The sequence below is a fragment of the Cyprinus carpio genome, chromosome A13 (genome assembly GCF_018340385.1).
Source record: "Cyprinus carpio isolate SPL01 chromosome A13, ASM1834038v1, whole genome shotgun sequence".
Classification (NCBI taxonomy): Eukaryota; Metazoa; Chordata; class Actinopteri; order Cypriniformes; family Cyprinidae; genus Cyprinus; species Cyprinus carpio.
In genome coordinates, this window is record NC_056584.1 from 30,414,172 (window position 1) to 30,433,338 (window position 19,167).

The 19,167-nt window shown below is 38.2% G+C and overlaps 1 pseudogene; it reads right to left on the minus strand.

Moving 5' to 3' along the window:
* Nucleotides 1-715: 715 nt before the first annotated feature.
* LOC109071621 lies at nucleotides 716-17,813 on the minus strand (annotated as a pseudogene).
* Between the last annotated feature and the right edge of the window lie 1,354 nt (nucleotides 17,814-19,167).

Here is a 19,167-nt window from a genome sequence, read left to right on the forward strand (position 1 = left end):
GGGCATCCAAGATGTAGGTGACTTTGTTTCTTCAGTAGAACCACAAACTAAGATTTTTAACTCAAACCGTTGCAGTATAATGGAAGTGGATGGGAAACATAAACAAAACCAAATTAAACCCCGCGGCTCGTGACGATACATTGATGTGTAAAGACACAAAACGATCGGTCTGTGCAAGAAACTGAACAGTATGTATATTGTTGTGTACCTCTGAATGTCTGAACTGTCCTGAGCGCGTTCTCAACAGCCTGTCATGAGAAATTGAGTCCCCCCGTCGAAATGGCAGTAATAAGTGCATTACAGCGACCTACTGTATCTCTCAAAATGGACCATTGACTCTATCTACAATCTCAATAGGAAAATGGTTAAATGGTTTACACAAATGGTTAGTTTCTCAAGGGTTTAAAATGGTTATGGATGTAATTAATTGTAAATTTTGCATTGCATTTTCCATAATAAAATGTGTGGGAACAAATTTGATTCACAAAAATATGAATTAAACATTAACAAGTCACTCATTTTTAGACAAATACATTTGAAACAAGTTGATTTTACCTAAATTCAAAGCAATATTAAAATATTTCATTTAAAATATAATATACAAATTCATCCCAACATCACTTTTAAATATAATACAGCGGAGTAAAACATAACTCAAAGGAGATGAAAAGAGAACAAAAAGATGATTGGAATGTGGAATAGACTGCGGGGTTTTCTATCGGTTTAATCACATTTGGGGAATCTTGTCAAGCAAAAAGCCTCTTATGGCTTACTTGATTTGCATAAACAGGACTCTTCCTTAGAAAAAATGGAGTACAATGCAACATCTCAAAAATACTGACAGATATTTTCTGCTGTTTTATGACCTAGCGTTCTGTCCTAAATGTTGTCGCGTATATTCCCACACCAGCAGAGCGGCGCTCACGTGCACGTTGAGGGAGCGGGTGATGCCGTGCTGAGGGAATCTCCACACACACATCCACCAGCTGCAGCAGGTTTGCAGGAATGCCTTCTCTTTCATTACTGTTCAGAAACAGACCCAAGCACCAGAGTCAAAAAAATATTAAAAAATATTGATAAAAAGTGTATGCATACGTTAAAAATGCAGAAAATTTAAATAATAAAAATAATAAAAATAATAAGGCTGACTTAAACTGCCACTCTCATTCTGGAAGATAAAGACTAATATATCTACTAAAAGTTTATTTTGTTAAGTTTTAGGTAAAAGTGCAGAAAAAAATTCTGAAAAATTCAACAAAACATACTTATACCTACAGAACAAATAAACCAAGCCTATAAAAAAAAAAAACCAATCCAACAAATAATAAATATACACAAAACATCAGGTGGCTTTACTGCCTTTAAGACAAGTGACAGCAAGAGCAATCATGAAAACCAAAACACTTTGGACTTGTAACCAGATAGGCAGCTGTGGCCTAATGGTTAGAGATTTGGACTTGTAACCAGAAGGTCGCTGGTTCGAGTCTCGGTGCTGGCAGGAGTTGTAGGTGGGAGGGAGTGAATGAACAGCGCTCTCTCCCCCCCTCAATACCCATGGCTGAAGTGCCCTTGAGCAAGGCACTGAACCCCCAGTTGCTCCCTGGCGCTGGATATATAGCTGCCCACTGCTCCGGGTGTGTGTTCACGGTGTGTTCACTTCTCACTGCTGTGTGTGTGCTGGAATGATGGGTTAAATGCAGAGCACCAATTTCGAGTATGGGTTACCATACTTGACAAATGTCACGACTTTCACTTTTTTTCACTTTCAAACACACACCCCAATTGTGATAAACATATACTGTATCAGTGCTGTTTCATAACACAGTATGACAAGTACAAGCACAACTTACAGTCAACATAACACCTATCCTTGAGAAATATATATATATATATATATATATATAAACACGACGGGGGGGGGGGGGTGGGGGGGGGTGGTGGGGGGGGGGTGGGGGGGGGGGGGGGGTCGGTGCTACGTCACTTATCTCAGATTGAATGATAGTTGATGGTGTATATTGTGCATATATGTCAAGTGGTTTTGCTGATGATAGCTCATGCATGTCCTCTCTTTCTCTAGCAGCATTCAAATCTCACAGTGAGACATTAAACTGCACTGTCAGCGGACACTGAGACGCTTCTATTTTCACATCCCTTCACAAAGACTATCCTGCCTTCTAAACAAGTCATTAAATCAAAGATCACTTGTTTGTTGGTTGCATTCGTGTAAAATGACCTCAACAAGTAATTGAACAATTAAGAGTCAATTTAAGTTTTTCAAAATGTATTAAAATATTATTTAAATATTATTATTTCTAAAATGACCTGATGTTTAAAATCATGTTTTTTAAAACTAGATTTTTAAAATGATTCCTTCTCTTTATCTCAATCATAAGGGTCATTGATCTTTAAAAAATTATAAATATCTTTGCATTAGATAACAAAATATCAAACGAAAAGTTATAAATTCTAAATGTGGTTGGCAAACATTACTATAGTTACACTGTTAAAAATGATATCAGTAAATCATGTCAGAATGTTTTTTTTCATTACCTTAAAATCAAAATAACTCCGCTTTAAGTTATTTAAAAAAAAATTTAAATTTTAGCAATTTTTAACTTCTTTTTTTGAGTTATACAAGATTCAGCTCAATTGTACAGCCAATTTAATTTCACTTAAAAATTTAAGGCAGCAACTGATTTTTCACAGTGTACTTGGGTATGACATTTCCTAATATGATTGTAATGTATATTTTTGAGTATACAGACAGAATTTATACTGTAAGTTGGAGGTGTTGGTTTACCCCAATAGTAGGAGGCTTCTCTCAGGAAACATGTAATCTTGTAAACTCTGGCTGTTGGATGTTTGCTCCACACCTATTACCCAGTATCCCTCTCTCTTCTTCAGCTGCAGGAAGTCTGACAACTCGGCAGGCTTCACCTGGAAAACGAAGGAATATAACTTGATATTTCTGAATGGCTTCATTAATCATGACAGATTCAGTCAGTGCAATGAATCAGATTCTACATCTTGCTCCACAGAACCTGGCTAGAGCTTCTGATGCTTTCGTGTAGTGTGTGTATTTGGCTGATGTAACGCATGATCATGATGAATAGCATCTCTAGGCTTGTTTCAGCCCACACTCAGAAGAACTATGAAAATATGAGTATGTCTTAAAAGGTGCAGTGTGGAATTTCTGCACCATTAGTGGCACCAAATGGAATTGTGATCCATTTGTTTCAGCAACATGACTCCATTGGTGTCAGTTTATGGGCGGGTTTACCAAACAATGTTTAGTAGTATTGAAACTTGTTTTAAGAGTCACTGTTTTTACAATTCTGACTGGAGTCAGATCAGATTTTGAGCAACATATATATTTATTGTGTGAAAAAAAGCTGAAAAATGAACAGAATAAGATCCAGCACACACACACACACACACACCTCCAGCACTCCAGCATCGGCAAGCCACAACTCTGAAGACACACTAAGGACCTGGAACTGTTTATCATTAATGTGTCGCAGACTGTCCAGAACCAGAGCTTTGGCTCCAAAGATCTCACACGTCCTGCACAGACCTGGAACAGAAACAAAAACTTGCAGTTTAGTGCTCTGATGTTCTTAACAGTAGTGTGCATTTAATGCATTAAAAAAGGATGCCTTAAACTAACAAAAGCTGACAGTCAAGATATTTCTATTTCATATAAATGCTGTTCTTTTCAACTTTCTATTCAGCAAAGAATCATGGATTCCACATAAATATTAAGCAGCACAACTGTTTTCAGCAATAATAATAAGAAATGTTTTCTTTTTCTATTTTATTAAATTTGTTCTTATATACGTACAACTCTTACAAAGTACTAAAACAGTAGTATTATACAATTTCAGATAGCCCTTTTCCACATGAATAAATTACATTATAATATATATTAAAATAGAAAACAGTTTTCAATTAAAATTGCATCATTTCACTATGTTTTTACTGTATTTTTAAATCAAATACATGTAGCCTTGGTTAGCATAAGAGACTTCTTTCAAAAATGTGTATATAAAAAAGATACACATTCAGATTTGAGAGTCATGGCTGACTGTTTTAATATTAAAACCCACGAGTGGTTTCTTCTATCAGTCTTTTTAAACTCAACTAAGTGCATCAATATTTATTCATGAAATGTAATGGAGAAAAAACTGCATGAAATGAAAACCATACGCCTATCAAACCAAAATAACTGGCTTGTGCAATGTTTGAATGAATGAGATGAATGAGCCTTTTATAATGAGCTTGTGTTAAAACTGATTTGTTTAGTGACTCAGAAATGATGACTGAGTTGAATGTCTGTTGTAGTTGCAATGACATTCAGAAAAAAACAAAGACCAAACTTAATGTAAACAGTGTGAGACACTGCAGTATCTGTCACTGCAAGGGGAATAAAGGCCATCGCAGGATGTGTTCTTCTGTTAAAAATAGGTCGATGGAGCACAATGCAAAAGAACAGAAGTATATTTATAGGTATGTCTGGCAGGTATACACAGAATGACAATTTTTTTTTTAAGAATAATAACAATAATAATGTTAAAAACATCACTTTAATGAAAATTTTTGATTAAAGGTCATTATTTAACGATCATATAACAATTTTATTGATAACTACTATATAATACTACAATAATTAATTGTCTGTTTTATTTGTCTTACCGCCTAGATTGGTGGGCTTGTCAATGAGAGATGCGACCACCAGGAGGTTGCTGGTGAGTTTGCCCAGGCGGGCTGCTCTCTGCTGGGCCATGAGCTCAGGCTCCTGCTCCTGGACACTCAGCTTCCACGGCGTGATTTTCTTCTGAACTTCTGCCCAGCGCTCTTCCTGCTCCAAAAACCACCTGCCAGACATAAAACATTTTTAAATGTGATTTAAAATTTCAAATATTGTAATGCTTTCACCTTTCTCTTAACAAATTAGCTGAAGCTGTAACAAACTGAACATGAGAAGACCGTCTTGTTCAGCCCCATCTCACTAATGTTTATATAAGTAGTTACCATTATTGCATTAAACTATGTTGAGTACACCTGTTTTAATCGCAATAAACAGGCATGTAAATGCCTTAATCACATTATTACCCGCTCTAGCCAAAGTGCACAGATGCACACAGACGCTGTGCATTCTTCACATTATGAATGATCTCTGTGACATTATTCTGAAGGCAGTCCTGGTTTATGGGGGTGCTATGGGGTACTAAGCACCCTCAAACGAAAGCAAGAATACCATCAGTTGAGGCTGCAAAAGTAGGATATTCATAGTTTTCATGTGACGTCACATCCTTACAGGAACGCCCACATGGAGGGCAAAACAAGGCTTTCCTCCATTGACCGCCAGTTATTTTTATGAGGTTTGCATTAAGTAGTAATGTAGTAAGACAGTGATATTTAAAAGCCAAATTCAGTATACATCTTATTAATGATGCATACTTTGTACAGACAAGCAGATGAACCCAGAATACAATGTGCCAAGTTTAATATTAAAATGTTTTCCCATAGAAAACCATTATAAAGAAAACACCATTTAGCGCATTGTGTTCACGTTCTGGGCTCATTTGCTTACCTGTATAAAGCACACATCATCAATAAGGTGTGTACTGAATTTGATCTTTTAATATCACTATTCTAAAGGCACTTTAAGTGTTTTCACATGAAATGTTTTAAAATGTAATGCTGTTTTTAGTGATTGAAATATTGCGGCAGGTGCTTTACATGGATTGCTAATAGGGATATGCCAGTATCAAATTTTTCATGTTGCGATTAATTACTAATGCTTTTATCATGGTATACGGTATTATCACGATGTTAAAATTTAGTTTTAAAAAAGGTGGTCATAATACTGTATAAGAGGTTTAATAACTTTTTCTTATAACAAATAACTGAAGATTTAAAACACAATAAAACAAATACAGAAAAAATATATAAAGTTAAAAGTTTTGCACAGATTAAAGTGCAAAAGAACTATAAAAACCAATAGGTATCACTTTACAAAAAGATCTCATTAGTTAACCTTAGTTAATGCATTAACATTCACAATGAGCAATAGTACAATAGCTACAGAAGTTATTAATCTTTGTTAAAAAATACAAGTCTTAGTTCATGTTAGCTCATTAAATAACAAAGTTGCAATTTTCAATTTTAACAGCGTGTTTTTAAATATTGGAATACCTAAGATTAATGAATGTTCAGTGGCAGTTTATGTTAACTAATGAATTAACCTAATGTTAACTAATGAAGCCCTAATGTAACGTATGAAATGAACAATAAAGAATCAAAACACACTTTCAAACAATATCTAGGGCATGTTGTAATCCAGATTAAAATGTAAAAAAAAGTTTGAAAATGAAATAGCCTATTAAGTCTAAATATTTAAGTATTTAGCATTGAAAAGGTTTGCTAGTGTCATGACAACATCTTACTGCAATTAAGTCCTTACTCCGATTATTGAAAATAATGGCATTACTGGTGAGTGTTTTCATAAGTGTGGTGTGGTTCCAGCTCTCTGCCACCCTCATGTGGTGATTACCTTTGTCCTGTTGGATCCAGTCACCAGGCTGGAGTTCACAGAGATCTGTCACAGGGTTCTTCAAGGGCAGGGCAGCACAAATCGGGAAGTCAACAAAACATTCAAATTTCCACGGTGGAAGCCACTCGTCTTCTGCCAGCTCCGAGAGGAGAGGAAAGATCTGGAATATTGTCTGGGGAAGCAGAGAATGCGATGCCTCTGGTTCATAACAGCACAGAACGGATCAGATTATACACTCAGGGCAGAAGAAAGTGAGAGAGTGTGTTTGTGAGAAAGAGCTCACCGCAACACTGTAGTCCCTGATCGGGTTTTATAAAAAGTTTTTTAAAAACACTGAAGAAGAAATGGTCCTGGATTCTAGACCAATTTTTCATCGCATTTCTGTGGGGGGCAAAAATAGTTTTAAAAATCCCTGAAATCTCCAGGTTTCTCATGAGAATCTAAGAGAAACCTGAAAAATCAGTCCTACAAGTCACTATAATTCAGGATCACAGCTCTATTAACACTTTAAAGCCTGATATATGCTATAACAGTCAGAAAAATCTAGTTTATTGGGAAAAAAAAAAGCAAAAACAAATTAAAGTTTCTTTTGAGTATCAAATTTGATACATCATATGGCTCATATACTATGAATAAAAGGCTTGTTTTTTTCCTGTTTGAGCATGAGCTCTATAGTTTCCTATATTAGTGGCACAAACAGAAACAAAAATAGGCAATTTGGTGCAGTTGCTGATATTTATATGGCTAAAAAGTAAGATGATATTCTGATAGATTGTAATGTAAATCAATGACATCTTTATAACAGTAATATAGCATAAAATAAAAAATGTATTACATAAAATCACTCTATATCTCCCAATAACATGTGTCAGATGATATTTAAATGCTTAGTTTTATGATCAAATCAATGCCATTTTTACTTTATAAAAATACAGTTTACTTTATAAAAAGCTGTAAAGATTTCCCAGCAAAAAGACATGTGAACAATGACCTGAAGATGGTCATTTTTTAGAATTATACTAAAAGGCCGGCCGTTACTTGCTAAGGAAGTAAAATCTGGGGTTTATAGGGTTAATGAGTGAATCTATTCTCACCCCGGTGTTCTGCATAGCTTCAGCCTGCTGTAAACACGCCTGAACCACTGTGGTCAGTCCACCCAGGTGTTCCTCCGGGAGGACACGGGCGTCCTCCAGCTCCCACACCCTTTTAAGGGCGAGCAGGGCGTACAAACGGATGCTGAAATTATGACTGAAACACCACTGCAGGCTCACCTCCACCGCTCTACGCCACTGCACCTCCTGAGAAAGACACCAGCAATACAGTTAACGCATAAAATATTCACACTGGCTGCACAGGAAGAAGAAATCAGATTCAAATGATGAAACGGCACCTTATCTTGCAGTTTTGGGAGAAGGACATTCAGGTGCACAAGGACAGAGAGAAAAAGTGCATATGCTTTGTTTTTGTCTTCTCATGATCCTACGAAACAAATAACATGCATGGTTTACAAAAAAAAAAAAATCACGGACATATCTAGATAATTAAAAGATGTTAAAATACCTTCTCCTGTCCTAGTTTAATTGAACTATTTTTCTTACTCTTTTGGATGCCACTAATACTAACAGGACGTGAGACATGCAGGACTGGTTTTGATCCGTATATATGCTGGCATCTGTTTGTAGATTCAAGTTGTGTGCTGATGAGTTCAGACTCACCAGACTGAAGCAGTTCCACAGGTTCTGGGATGCGAGACGGGTTCTGGTGGAGGACTAGGATCAGGGTCCACTCGATCAGGTACTTGACGGATGCTTGGTTAATGCAGAAACCCGGCCTCACACACCTGACTCAACACACACTCTGACACAAACTCCTGTGACAGATAACATCAAAACAGACTGCTGAACTTGAAACAGTGTGCACACAATTTGAATTTAACAACCAATTTACAAACAAATTGTATTATTGTTTCTACTTTATTATAGCTATTTTTACACTAAATAAAATAAGTGATTAATTACACATAATGCATTTTATCAACAACAATAATAAATACATTTTAAGAGCCCATAGGCTCAAAACATCACTGTTAGTGAGAACTTGCAATAAAATATATTGTGTTGCAACTTCTTCCATTTTGTGATTGGTTTTGTGGTTGAGCAGCCTTATTGAGCTTTTTTCCTGCTGGAAGTGCATACTTTTTGCTGAACAGGCAATGTTATGGTTGTATCAAGTAGCAAGATTTTTTAGGTTATTGTAATTCATTTGCATTTCTAATGTTCTGTCAAACTGGTAAAAACTTACTTTAGCAGTTCAAACCTAACCTCTATAAAATATTCATTTTAGTTTTAACTATTCTGAATTTAATTATTATTATTCATTATTTATTTTTAATAATTATTATTTAAATAATGTGTCTTACAATGCAGGCCTGTTACACATCCAACAGATTCAAATCAGTAATATTTAGTGGAAACGAGTACTACCTCTCTGTAGGGGTGTAATCAAATTGTGTTTATTTCAGTATTTTCAGTAATTCAGTAGCAACACAGTGATCTGACAATATCAGAATTGCTATTGGCCAAAAAGCTTGAAGTCAAAGCATCTCTAGTACAAAGTGGATTAATATGCATGCGTGTGGTGTGTTGGTGTCGAGATCTAACCGGTCTGAGTTTATGCAGTAACAGCAGCAGAGTCTGCCACACGCGGTTCTTCACTCTGTGCTGGATGGAGTTGCTATAGTAACGTACTTTGGATTTCGAAATCTCGGCATCCTAAGGGAAAGAAAAGAGACAAAGGAGTGAACTTTAATCAAAAACACATGCAATAACCATGAGATGGGCCATTCAAAACAAAATCAAACACAAACTGATTGTTTCCAGGAAGTGCTTTCTTTAAGAATTAAACACCCAATTTCCAGTAAGAGCCGTAGTTCTGAATTGAACAAACCTTTCTCAGTAGTCGCTGCACGAGCTCTTCCATCAGACGCTGGTGAAGCTGATTAGATGGATTCAAGCGGCAGAGGAAAGCCAGAACACACACTCGAGGAAATTGATCATCCCTGTTATCACTGGAAATGAGATTCAGAATAATACATGTAAATCAGCGCCCTTTGATTCAAGCAAGTTGATTATAAGCAGTTTTGTACCACAAAAATAGTCCATTTGTAAAAGTCCACAATTAATGGTGCCAGCTTCAAAAATTGCATAACTCATTTATTTCAGCTGTATAGTCATTTACCTGTCTGTTACCCAGGCAACAATGTTTTTTCAAGAATATTTAATGATTTTGCAAAAGTTTCCTTTCTTTTAGACACATTACAAACAGTTAGTGTTGTGGTTTACCTGTTGACAGCAGTGTTTGCTGCACAACTATCACCAAGTTGCTCAACATAGCTTTGAACCTCCTGAACAAGCCTGAAAGCAAAAGAGAAATTTTTAATAATTTCAGCGAAAGTAGTTCCAGGTAGGTTTTGACTGCATTACATGTCCAGATCACTTGATGCCAAATGATTTCAGTTATTTCAAATGTCCTTTCCACCTAAATCAGCAAAATAACCAAAACCCATAATGTCACTGGCCAAGCAAAATAAATATATAGTAAACAATAGGATAAAACGACGATTTTTCATGTTTTTTGTTACAAAATTCTGTTTTATTATTATTGGAAGCACGTACTTCTCTTTCTTCCACTCTCCCTTACAAATGCGCACACATATAGTACAGACACACACAGAAACATATCCGCGCACAGAAACAGGTCGTTAGCACTGCTCTCTGATGAAGTTATCAGTAAAATAGTTTAGCAACTTTAAAGCAACTTGTCATTTTCTTACTAGCGAGGCTGTCTTGAAGCAGATGAACTGTTACAGTTTTCTTTATTAGTAGAGACGTACTGCCAAACACTGTTGAGAGAAAAATACTTTTTGTGTGTTTTTTACTGTGCGCTCACCTTTGGTCTCTTCTGAACACTGGGCCGTACACACAGGCCTCAGTCAGGATGTCGAGGTGTAAGAGAGCCGTACTGAACACGGCGTCTGCCTGGAGGCCCTCTGCTGCCCCACAGGGAAGCCACGTCTCACAGCAATGCTGGATCAGAACATTAAACACTCCTGATCGGACTTGTGCCAACTCCATGAGCTCAGTCACAATCTACCAAAAACAAGAAAGCTTTTTTTATATACACTAGCTATATGCTTTTTTGATCACAAATGGCACAAGAGGTCTTTCAGGTTTTTCCCTGACCTGTTGTATGCAGGCTGTGATTCTGGGATTCTGTTCCTCCGTGAGCTGCAGAAGGCCCTGATGAAAAGCTAAGCGCACGAATCCCTGCAGTGTGGACCAGAAATCATGAGGGTTTGTGCTCAGAGCCTGAACCGCCTTCCATGATGCACATATGGCCTCAGTGCACAGAGATTCATCACAATGCACCACCTGGTGGAGAAAATAGACCAAGCAACTAAACACCAGTTTAAACTCACATCATCACACAATCAAAAAGAAATGAATTATAATTTTTAAATTTCCTGAAATTTGATTATATGTTTACTGAAAACTGTTTGGCACAAAAAAAACCTTGACTAAAATGTTCAAACGACTTCAAGCAAATAACACCTAAAAAAAAAAAGAACATATATGTATCCTTTTAAATATGAAATGCTAATAAAACAAAGCTAATAAGATCCCAACTTAAAGGAGATGCAACTGCGGCCCACCTGTGGTACGACTGACGCCATGAAGTCCAGCACCGGCAGAACCAGATGACCAGGCAGTAATGCTAGAGCATCCACAGCAGCCCTCAGGACCTCAGAAGCTACAGGAGCCTGAAGGGTCCCAGCAGACTTCTGCAGAAAACTCAGACACGTCCACTGATCTCGAATAAACTGGGCCACGATTCGCCCCCAGTCCTTCAGCACGACACTGTCCACTGGATCACTGTTATAAACACACAGAACTCATAAATGAAGAAGTGATAATGGGCCACAGGAAAACTTACTTTGAACTAAATTTCTCCTTCTGTATGGTTATACATGGAATTTTAATTCTAAGATTTACAGCAACCAAAAATGTTTAGTGTAAATATATTTTTAGAGCTTGACCAGACCTGATTGTCACAGCTGTGGGCTTCAGTAATGTACGGTTGAGATGCTGAGATGATGAAGGGTAGAAGTAGTCGGTCAGCGAGTGAAGCGCACTCATGGCCTCAGAGCGGTAGTTCAGGACACCTCGATCAGCCATGTCACACAACAGCACAAGTGTGGACATACCGACCACTCTCTGAACCTGCCTTAACACAGATGGATTCTACAAAAACACACAGTTTAGATCTCATTCCATCAGAAGTTACCATACACTTACAAATGTGCTTGAGAGTAATCTAAAGTATCTAATTAAAAATAAAATCAAATAAAAACACACACAAGAATAATAAGAATAAGCTCAAAGGCCTAATGCAAAAATTTCCTAAAGGAGCTTTATATATATAAAAAAAAAAAAAAAAAAAGAACGTTAATTTCCTATTTCTTACTAAAGGTTCTTTGAAATACTTGAATCTGACTAGACAAAACCCACTCAAACATTTTGGCAATGACCTCCAAATATGCTCTATTTTTTTTTTAAAGTTTGTATATTAATACACAAGCAAGGGATAAAAACCTGAAAATCATCCTTAACGATAAACATGCACAATTTTGTTGTTGGAAAGCACTTCCAAAGGGTTTTTGAAAAAAAATTGCTTATGCTCACCAATGCTGGATTTATTTGATATAAAAAAAGATACAGTACAAAATTATAATTTTTGTGTTAAATATTACTACAACTTATTTTCTATTTTAAACATTTTAAAATAGATTAATTTTCGTGTCAAAGCTGTATTTTCAGCATCATACTCCCAGAAACATTTTCTTATCAATTCTTTGATGAAGATAAATATTTTATAACATAATAAACGTCTCCATTACCACTTTGGGACCAATTTTAGTGCTGTACTTGCTCACAGGTGGACATTTCTTTTAAAAAAAAAAAAAAAAAAAGAACGAACAAAATTACTGACACCCAAATTGCTTAACAGTATGTGAACTTTTATTATGGTATTGTATCAAACATTAAATCATGATGATGGAATCTAGACTATGCTGAATGCTGCCAACCTGTTCCGACGGGTTTCACTGAGGATCCTCACGGCAGTTCGGTGGTGGAGTTTTGGGATGTCGTATTTGCTGAAGATTTGAGCAGTACCCCATGGACACTGTGGAATAAGTGAGAACCACTCTCCCTTAATTACTGAGTAGATAAAGCTAGGACCTTCCCCACACTCACCATAGCTACAGAAAGAGATAGAGGAAAGGAGATAATCCCTGAAAATCCAGCCAAAAACCAAATGGAAGTGGTCGACGAAAACGGTTTTTTTGACCCGGCAGAACCAGCTTGGAAGGAGAGTTAGTGCTGTCCAGACCATCCTGGAGCAGCAATACCTCGTTTTGGCCAAACCGAACCTCTACTTCTTTCTTCTCCAGCAGGATTGATATGGGATGGCTGAAAACACTCACTCTCTTCTCATTTCCACGCTCAACCTTCTGAAGCAGAAACTCCGGCACTGATTAAACCACTGACATCATGAGCGACTTCATGTAACAGCCACAACATCCATCTACAAAACATCCAAGGACACTCTAGCTTCAATACTTTGGAATGTTGGGCTTATTTCTCACACACAGCACACACCATGTCTCCTTCTCTGTATCCGAGCGTCTGCGATGGCAGCTGCCAGCAGTCGCGAGCAGTAACTGCAGTGTCTTGTCCGTCTTCTGCAGCAACCAGATAGACATCGTTACGGAGTCTCTGTAAAGACCGGTCCAGAAGGGGCTGGAAGACGCAGTTCGAGACCAGGTTCCTCACTCCTGGTCTGCTGAAGGTCGGCTGCCAGCAGTACAGTTCGCACCAGCAGCTCGGGCCTCACTGGTGGATCAGGTAGACTTCCTGTCTGATCTGCCAGAAGAAATAATATACACAGAGACTAAAGATGATATTCATCTAAAATAAAAAAAACTTTGAGATAGTGGAAATGGGGGTTTGGGAGCCATGTTATATATAATTGGGTAGATGATATAGACCTTAACAATATTGTTAAAATGTTGTGCTGTAATTTCACCTGAGCTGGCTGGAACTGTGGAGAAGAGTCTTCAGGCGCTGCTGGATGTATCTGAATATAGAAGTTCTGTCTCTGTTTGGCGTTTCAGCGTGAAGCTCCTCAGAGGAGCCGAGTAGCCATTGGTCAAACGAAAACAGCCTTCGTTAGCCTGGAGCCAATTACACAGCTGTGATGGGAGCAAAGTTTATTATCTTTTAGTTCTAATCAGATACTTTGCTGATAGAGCATGACTTATAATTATCTGGTTTAGTTCATAGACTTTGAGTTTACCTCTTGTCAAAGTGGCTGTACCCCGACATAGAGACTCATCAGCTCGAAAATGTAAAAGAAAACCAAATATCTCATCGTAGAGAGGGGACCGCTGACTGGCCAAATAAACAATAAAAACCATTCAGAATGATCAGTTCTGGTGGTTAAATGAGCCAGTAAAACTTAACATCATCACAATAAAAAGAATGAAACCTGTAAAAAATGCTTGAACTTCAAACTAAATTTTTTAGAAAATGGCACTAAAACCCTCATTTTCATCGGGGGATTTGTGAGTTAGACATATTCAAACTGGGTGCATCAAAACTTCTATGACATTAATCAACCACACATAAATAACAACATTGTTCAGTTTTCGACTAAAAAATCAAAAATTGAGGTTTTTTTTCCTCCTGAGCATTCTATATGCTCACTAATATCATACAACATATAACCAATATGATACAAAAGCACATATGAAAACATTTTGCCTGAAATGTTCAATAAAACTTTTTTCATTAAAGTGCCCCTATCATGGGTAATTAAAGGTTCATATTTTGGTTTTGGGAGTCCCCCCAACAACAGGTTGCAACGCATGCAATGTCAAAAAACCCTTTGATTGTCTTATAAGTAGGCATTTACTTTTTACCTTATTGCTGCTAAAACGATTCCCAAACTGATTCGGCTCAACGATTCATTTTTTCCACAACCCCTCCTTTTCAGTCACACTAATCTGCGGTGATTGGTCCGCATCATGCCTGTAATGCCTGATAAAGCCAGCGTTTGTGAGCGCAGTGCGGCTTTGTGTACAGCGTTACCGGGGAAGCACATCTATTTTAAAACCGTCACCAAAAGCGGCAACTAGTGGCAAAGGATGAATTTGCATTTTCATTCAAACCAATGGAAAAGACCAACAAGTGGGCAGACAGTATGCTAATGTTTCTTGTTGACGTCACCATGAAACGGCTTGAGATTCGTTTTAAAAACGACTCTTTCAATGATTCAGAGTCGACTCTTTCTTTTGAGAGACAATAACTTTATACACAGTGCACTTTTCAGATTGAAACTTTGCAGGATGTGTTTCATTCACTTAGAGCTGTGTTACACACTGCATGAAAGGTAATTTTCAAAAAATCCATAATAGGGGCACTTTAAAAAGCAAACAATCTAACTATTATTTCATATGACAGGCTTTACAGGGTTAGGGATTTGAAGCGGTAAAGCTACAGTACCACATCTGTCAGGCAGGAGAGCAGCACGGAGCAGAAACACTGTGAAGCTCCTCTCAGAAGAACCTGGTGAGTGATCATAGTGCAGCGCCAGAACTTCTCTGAACACAAAAAACACGAGCAGATATATGTGATTAGTTCGGATCTCTACAGATGTCAAAGTTTTATAGATCAGACTCTGTACAGTCTCTCAACCAATTACATCAGTCAGTTCACATCACAGCATGCATTTTAAACAGCACTGAAGGATTCCACCATGCATGCGTGGGACACTTTTCGGCTGCTTTTTTTTGTCCATCTGATCCAACTTTTTTTTTTTTTGGTCAAATATTAATCCATAGGTCAGTTTATATCTTTCTATTTAGAAGTAATGATATAATGCAAAAAAATACTATATATTTTAAAATAATGTATGCTTTTTACAATAGATAAACACCTCTCCACCTTTAATTAATGTCCTAACATTCACTACATTTCTCCAATGGCAGTATCACTGGATTCCAGCAGCTAGTAGTTTGTACGCTGAATGCAGAATTCCAATCAGATTCCTATTAAGGACAGGGGGGACAGACAGTACAGGGCCTGGTACATAACGCGCAGCCGAGGAACTGCCCACCAGTGCCGTGAACCCAACCGCTGAATGAGCTGCAGCAAACACTGAACCTGTCACGACAACACAATCCCCATCAATTGGCACCTTTCAGACACCATAAAATATCCTGGAGTTCTTTTTTCATGGTTGTATTGAATACAACTAAAATGCACGATACCACAACATCTTTCACAAACCAAACTGGATCTCTTTAACTCGTTTCTCTTCTGGCAAACTTTTGAAGAAATTCACGCATAAACGTTTCGGAGTTTTCAGTCCAAGCTCTGGAGACAATCTCTGATGTTTCTGCCTGTGGTGCTCTGTGGAACCAAGCATTTTAGATTGAGACCAAACAATAACCTTTGTCCAGTATTGAAATGTACTACCAGACAACACTGTTCGTTACCTGTGCTAGAGAGAGCTCTCTGCAAGAACATCCAGGAGGAGGAGCCGATTACAAACTGACAACCAGATAGAAGTAATTATCAAAGGCAGGTTTTATTTAGTTATTTCATAATGTGACTTATTTCTGTGTTAACAGAGTATTAAGCTACAGTCTTGATAAGGAATAACATCCTATTATCTTAGATTCAGGAGGATACCTGTGAGAATGCCAATGCAAACGCCATGACGATGCCGTGCTTTCAGTTCTAAAACAGGTGATTGACTCTCCTTATAACTGCTGTTCTCCACGTGAAACATGCGCTGAACAACACAGCAGCCAGGATGGAGGGAAAAAAGCCCCCTGAGGATGGAGAGCGTGGAGAACAAGCTTAAGTAGAGGATTTAAGGCAGTCAGCAGAAAACGTATTATGCCCATAGCTGCCACAAAAGAAACGTGGCCAACCTTGGATTGTCAGTCGCGTGTCTCAACGAGCATGCGATCCTGTTGGACAGCGAATCAACGTGAATCTAAAAAAAAAACAAAAAAAAAACACCACTAATGCAAAAGGCAGTTCACAAATATTATTTCCACAAATGAAAGGCAAATATTCAGTTCATTCCTCAAAAGACTTTCATTTTAGTTTGGTAGTTTCTATTCTGAAGAAAACTTTTTTAGGGTTTGGGGGTTGTTTGACTCTGAAAACACACAATTGATGAAGTATCTTACCTGTTTTTCTCAGATTTTAGAGTCTCTAATTACTAGAGCTAATCTTTCCCAGAAATCCCCGTAGTGAACTGCTTGTTTTTTCTGGAAAGTCCATACTGAAACGGATCGCATCTCGGCAGCGATACGAGAGATCGAGGAGTATGATTAGAGAGAGAGAGAGAGAGAGTGCATAGGATGCATGATGTGAACACTGCTAGACATCATAAAATCTTCCACAACCATGCATGTTTTTTGTCTTACCCGTGTGAGGTTCTCGCTCGTACACACATCTTCTTTCTTGATCTCTGACAGTTGCCACACACCTTGTGAGCAGGGTTAAAGCGCCCGTTTTGCGGGTCACGCTGTCCTTGTGGGGCAATTCCTGAGGTCTGATCCGCCCTAAAAAAAAAACCTTTTGAGATCTTCTAGGGTCCCGGTCGGCCGGGCTGAGAGGTTTCAGATGAGATAGGTTGGTCGAGAGATGCAGTGAGACACAACAGAACCCGAGCGATACTGATTCTGTCTGATCCTCTGATGCCATGATGTAAATCATCCCATATCTGATGTAGGACTTCTGATTCAGAGTCTTTATTCGCGGACTTGATATGGTGAACCAGATCGGACTCTGATTTTTGATATTACTGGAGCAAGAGATTTTGACACAGCAAAGGGTGCAGGACCAAGGTCCTGGAGATAGAGTCTCTGTCATAAGAGTGCTGGATAACACCACTGCTGTGACTTCAATGGCAACCATCCGGTCAAAACCGCTGGTTTCATGGTTGCCATCATCTCTCGTCAACAGCACAGGCAGAAGAAGGTGGACACCTTCTCCGGTACATCATGTTGTTACTGGACGGTACTGAACACAACTGCAAAGAGTCCACAGAACCAGCCCTGAGCATATCTTTTTACCTCCTCCTCTGTACTGGCCACTGGAGGAGGGTGTGTTGCCATTAGTGGGATGCATGGGTTTCCCATACAATGACTCACTTTACAAATAAAGTCTCCTCTTTGAGTTTATTGGAAAAGCTCCTTATCAAAACAGTCAGAAGCTTCAATCTTCTCTATGTCGGCGTGGATTGGCTTTTGCCAGCACAACGTACTGAACAAATTCTCGGGAAGCCGGGATGGTGAGACAAAAGGTGGGTTTTATCAAAAAATTTGAACATGTTTCTTATTAGCCCCTTTTTTGAACTTTTTTAAAAACACCACAGCTTTTAAAAAATAGCTAAAAATCCGAGATTGGTTTTGTTTCCTGCTACACACCCGTGGGAACCGCTTCTTACTTCCTGAAATAGATTACGTGTGCGATCGCGCAATGCGCTGATGCAAAAAAAAGGCTGTTGCCAGCAGGGGGGGCGCATGCGACCTTTTTGGTTGTGTTGTTGCTTTTTGTTTGCTGGAACTAGTAAAATGGAGGTTTCCCGACTCACTCTTCTTTGAACATCGATACAGCTGTTTTCGGTGGGCCCCACCCCGGTCATTAAATTCTTCTGTCGTTATTTAGTTTATTTTAGATGGTCCTTTTAGCATCTAATATAGCCCTACTAACGTTTACTCGTTATTTCCACGGATGTGGTGAACAAGAAAAGGCTTTGCGAGAGAGTGGAAAAAAAATGCGCAAAATCTTGTCCTATGACTTAATTAAAATTTTTTTGTTATTGCATGTGTGGCAAAGTGTTGTTGGCGGGGCTCCATATTCCACTCGCGTGCTGAGTACAAAAAATTGGGGTGGGCGTCTAGGCGGTGGATAGATTTTCTTAAATGTGGGATTTCGTAGAATAGGATTTCAGTGTCAACCTGCACAATTGAAGGATTTTTAATCGAAGGTGTTTAAATGGTTTTGTTTTTTGCCGAGTAATTAAAATCTACAAGTTTTGCAGGGGCAAAATCCCCATTGTCCCACAGGCGCTTCAGTTGTTTTTGTTTTGTTTTTTGGCCTCTAAACGACCTTCATATTGCTTATGACAATGTCCCCAACCTCAAACTAATGTCACAAATCGATTACTAATTGTCCCGACCCAAGTAAAACAATAATTTTTGGGTCAAACAACTAAAACGTCTCTCTTGTCCCCTGCCTGTTTTATGTCCCGCAATGGCCAAAATCAAACTACTACCACCCCAGTAAGCCATCATACCTGATCACTGACCCTGCGGTTTGTATGCTAAATTGCTTTTAGCAGTTTTATTGCAGTTCTAAATAATGAATAACAATACACATTATTTTTGGGGTACTAATGGAATTTCCAAACATTTATGTTTTAGTCGTACTATCTCATATTCTTCATCATCTTTTTCCTTTCACAAC